This window comes from Myotis brandtii, unplaced genomic scaffold (assembly GCF_000412655.1).
Source record: "Myotis brandtii unplaced genomic scaffold, ASM41265v1 scaffold1237, whole genome shotgun sequence".
NCBI lineage: Eukaryota > Metazoa > Chordata > Mammalia > Chiroptera > Vespertilionidae > Myotis > Myotis brandtii.
This window is the reverse complement of record NW_005354322.1, coordinates 41,532-46,640: the sequence shown is the minus strand read 5'-3', so window position 1 is coordinate 46,640 and position 5,109 is coordinate 41,532. Positions and strand designations below refer to the sequence as shown.

The window sequence follows — 5,109 nt, the reverse complement described above, 5'->3', positions numbered from 1 at the left end:
TCCCCCAGGTCATCTCCAGACTGAAAGTGGTGATTTCCCACAAATCATGATGTATCTTGATGTGGGCTCTTTGGGTTCTTGTTTGGAAGTCATTGCTCTTCTTGGACTTTTGTGTTCTTTTCCTTCACCAGGTTTGTAAAGTTTTCAATCATTATTTTTTCACAAATAGGTTCTCCATCTCTTGCTCTCTTTTCTCATTCTGTTACTCCTATGATGTGCCTGTTGTTATGTTTCATGTTCTCCCAAATGTCCCTAGACTATTCTCATTTTTTAAAAATTATTTTTCTTTTCTTTTTGCTCTTCTGATTGGGTGTTTTATGTTACTTTGTCTTCAAAATCACGAATTGTATCCTATGTTTCATCTAGCTTGCTGTTGATTCCTTCTAGTGTGTTCTTCATTTTAGATATTGTATTCTTCACCTCTGACTGGTTCTCTTTTATGGATTTTATTTGCTTTTTATATTTACTTTCTCTTTGTTTAAATTCTCACTGATTTCATCCATCTTCTTTTAATTTCCTTGAACATCCTTATAACAATTTTTTGAACTCTATATCTGGTAGCTTGCTTGCCTACATTTTATTTTGTTTATTTTGGGGGGCTTTTTCCTGTTCTTTTATTTGCAAAATATTTATTTGTCTTCCTATTTTTTGGCTGCTTCTCTATATTTGCTTCTGTAGATTATGTAGATATGCTATGTCTCCAGTCTTGGTATGTTGTCTTTATGTAGTAGGTGTCTGTGGGCCTCAGTGGCATGTCCCTTGTGTGGGTTATGTGAACTCTCCTGTTGTAATTTTATCTTGATTTCTGCTGGCCTATCCATGGATGAGGTTGCCTCTCTAACTAGCTGACTATGAGAATCAACCCTAACCACACTGTGAGTTTTTGTGCAGATGCTAATCCCAGAAATCAGAATTCACTCCAGCAGGTTCTGGTGCCTGCTGAGATCTACTTTTGTATGTGCAGCATATAGATCTATTTGGGTCATGCTCTGATGTGGTCTGTATCTTGCCACCAGTTGTGTTGATTCTGGGGCCATTGGAAAGGAACTCCAGTGCATTCAATGTCAGGCATTGCCTGTGTCTGTCCCTGGGCCACCTGTTTGGAGCTACTAAGTGATCCACAGTTTGTGGGTGCTCTGCTGGGCATGGGTATTCATGGAAGTGGCCAAGTTACACACTGAGGCCAGTTTCCACCAGTACTGAGCATGGGGGCAGGTCAACAAAAGGCCCAAGGCATCCAAAATCTGCCTCTATCTGCTAGCTGACAGGCTCCATCATTGGAAGAGCCTCTGGTGGTAGTACACAAGTTAAGTGAGGACAGGTTTTCAATGAGTCACCATGTAGGAGTGAATAGTGTTCACCAGATTGATACAAGTTCAAACTCCCTACCAGTCCTGAGTCTGAGGACACTCAGCAATAGTCTAAGAGCACACCAAGGCCAGCTGCCACCAGTTGGGTGCCCACAGACCTTTGTGGTAGGATTGAGTGTCAGAAAGTCATCAGGGTGAGGTCAGCAATGTTTATTAGTCCCAAACAGACCAAGATTTAGCCATGTGAAGGGAGGGCTTTGCACAGAAACGGGGTGTTGATTGGACATGCGAGGGAAATATAACCCTCACCCAAGAGCCACACAACTTTGTCTTTCCCAGAGTTTGCACATATCTGCTCAAGAGTCTTCCAAACGATTTTGCACTGTGGGCTCAGGCTGGCCACAGCCAGCTAACAATATTCCTGAGTGCAAGCCTAGCAGGGAGGGGCCAACGGGATTCAGGAGAGTGAAGCTAGTGTTTACCTTATGGTGAGACAGTGCTGCTGTGGTATACAGACTGGGTTGCTGCTGCTCTGGCAGGTAATTAGGAGGAGGGGGGAAATGGTCCCACTCTAGAACCATTCAACTCAGTCTTTGATACCTTCTGCTTTCACCCTCAAGAACCTTTCAAAAAAGTCTATACTGGGCAAAGGACCTAAATAGACACTTTTCAAAAGAGGACATTCAGAAAGCCAAGAGACATGAAAACATGCTCAAAGTCACTAATCATCTGAGAGATGCAAATCAAAACAACAATGAAATACCACCTCACACCTGTCAGAATGGCTATCATCAACAAATCATAAAACGACAAGTGCTGGAGAGGATGTGGAGAAAAGAGAAAACTCGTGCACTGCTGGTGGGAATGCAGACTGGTGCAGCCACTATGGAAGACAGTATGGAGTTTCCTCAAAAAGTTAAAAATGGAACTCCCATTTGACCCAGTGATCCCACTTCTAGGAATATATACCAAGAAAACAGAAACACCAATGTAATGGGTTTTAAAGCTAATAGAGGACAGAACTATCAAATGGTCTATAATGGAGTCTTGAATTTTAGAACCAGATCTAGACACACCTCTGCTACCCTGTACTTTTTGCTAATGGCTCAGTTATAGAGAGAAGGATGGAATACTATGCTGCTGTAAAAAAGAAGGAATTCTTATCATTTGCAACAGCATGGATGGAACTGGAGAGCATTATGCTAAGTGAAATAAGCCAGTCAATGAAAGAAAAATACCACATGACCTCACTCATTTATGGATAATAAAGATTATTATAAACTGATAAACAAAAATAGATACAGAGGCAGAGCAGCATCGAACAGACTATCAAACTACAGTGGGAAGGCTGGGGAGGGTTGGGGGGCAGGAGGGGGGATATGAGATCAGCCGAAGGACTTGTATGCATGCATATAAGCATAACCAATGGACATAAGACACTGGGGGATAGGGGAAGCCGGGGAATGTCAAGAAGGGGAAAAAAAAGGAGACATGTATAATACTCTTTGTAATACTTTAAGCAATAAAACAAAATTTTTTTAAAAAGTCTATACTATGGGCTCAGGCAGCAGTCTCCCTCACAGTGCATGATCGTAACTAGGCAGAGCAACAGGGAGTCCGGAGTTCCTCCAGGCTGATGCAATATGGAGCAGAGTGCTTGACACAGAAAAGATGGTGCTGTGGGCAGTGTGTCAGAGGGGCTCAGCACAGGGAACCTGGCAACTGTCCCTTCAGCTCTGTCACCGGAGCCACACAACCCCGTCTCTCTTTGCACAATCTTAGTCCACTCTGAACCACGGTCCCACTGATGGAGTTCAGGGTAAATGACCACAAAACAGATTTTGTGTGTTGGCCCTTATAGAGGGCGCCTGGGTTTCTAGCAGACTCCTGTCCCTCTGTGATGAGCAGAATCTCCACTGATTTTCACAGCCAGATGTTATGAATGCTCCTCTTTCTGGCTCCAGTGCTTCAGACTTGGGAGCCCAGAACGGGGTTGAGGCCCCACACTACTTAAGGGGGACCTCTGCTGCTGAGATGTCCCTCAAGACTCTCAGCCACAACTTATACTCTGTACGAAGTTATTGTCATATTTGTTTGGCAGTTAATACAATAAATGTTCATGTTCTATTCCAGTACTTAGTTATTACTAAATATGACAGTTTGGGGACTCTATGGCAAAAGACATACTAACTTTATTTCTTTTTTCCTCCTTTAAAATGGTTGGACAAAGAAACATAATGATAACTTGTGGCCCAGTGCACAAAATTCATGCATGGGGGATGTCCCTCAGCCCGGCCTGCACCCTCTCCAATCTGGCACTCCTTGGGGGTGTCTGACGGCCTAAACTGGCAGTAAGACATCCCTGTCGCAATCTGGGACTGCTAGCTCCTAACCGCTCACCTGCCTGCCTGCATGATTGCCCCTAACCACTCTTTCTGCTGTCCTTCTTGCCCCCAACTGTGGCCCCTGCCAGCCTGCTCGACCCCAACTGCCCTGCCCCGCTGGCCTGATTTCCCCCAACTGCCACCCCCTGCCGGCTTCATCTCCCCGAACTGCTCCACCCTGCCAGCCTGATTGCCCCCAACTGTCCCCCAGCCAGTCTGCTTGCCCCCAACTGCTTTCCCTCTGCCATCCTGCTGGCCCCAACTGGCCCCCCCTGCCGGCCTGCTCACCCCCAACTGCCCTCCCCTGCAGGCCTGATCAACCACAACTGCCCTCCCTTCCTGGCCTGACTGCCCCTAACTGCCTCTTCCTTGGCCCCGCTACCATGGCTTTGTCCAGAATTATGTCTAGAAGGTCTCCTGGAAGGTCTCCCGGTAGAATTAGCATATTATGCTTTTATTAGTATAGATGTTATCCCAATCAATTTAATAAAAATTGTTTGCAGATTATGCTTACACTGGAAGTGAACCACTTATCAATTTTATCTTAATCATCACTATTGGTGTACCCTGTAGGTGTAAAATTTGACTTCCACACTGTCAGCATTTCTTGGGGGCCAGACTTCAGAAATGTCATAGATAGTTCTGAGGTCTTTGGCCTTGCTCTGAAGTTACTGGCTGCCCAAGTTATCACTCGAGGTGGTGAATTTTTCTACATTGTCTTGGTCTTTTTCTGGATCATTTTGATTCAGTTCCTCATTTGACCTGTGATCATGGCCACATATTGTTGGCTGTATAGCTTTTGTAGGTTTTCTTGAAGGGGTAGGAATTTTTGGAAAGGCTCCTTTCATTGAACTCCCTTAAAGACATCTTTTCACCCCCATTGATGTCTTTAGTACCTGGAAGGACAACAGAGTGAGTGCAGAAGGACATTGTTTTGTGAGGAAATGGCTGGGATGAAAGGGAAAAAAGTCTTCATGAGAAAAATTATGGGGTGAGCTAGACCTGGGTTAACAGGGCTTCTTCCTCTTTTACCTTCTTTTGGTGAATGGGGTTGGTTGTTACATAACTGTGCTAGGAGTTTGTGGTTACCTGGTCATCTTCACCATGTCAAAATTTCCCAGGGCCCTAACCCAGGCCTCTTGAGCATATGCTTTTCTCTAGGACAGTGAGAGGCCACACCCCCTAGGCTTTAATTAATCAGGAATCCTCTCTGCCAGCTAATGGTAGCTCTGGGAGAGAAACTTAGACATCATAAAGCACCATCCTGACACTTCCATGGGGAGGGCTGAGGAGGCCAAGATGCTTTGGTAAGAGAAAGGGGGCATTTCTTTAGCACTCCTAAGCCTTCTCAAACTTATTGACCCCATGTTCAATTCTGATGGGTCACATGGTAGGGAGATGATGCTTCCTCCAAA

General features: G+C 44.8%; 1 protein-coding gene across 1 annotated transcript in view; it reads left to right on the top strand.

The window, feature by feature from the left end:
* Positions 1 to 1,804: 1,804 nt before the first annotated feature.
* The window catches only part of LOC102248077 (UDP-glucuronosyltransferase 2A1), a 12,718-nt gene continuing 9,413 nt past the window's right edge, over positions 1,805 to 5,109 (top strand). The window contains exon 1 of the mRNA XM_005859268.2: positions 1,805 to 1,849. The gene's annotated coding sequence lies outside the window, so the exon portion shown is untranslated. The remainder of the gene's footprint in view (positions 1,850 to 5,109) is intronic.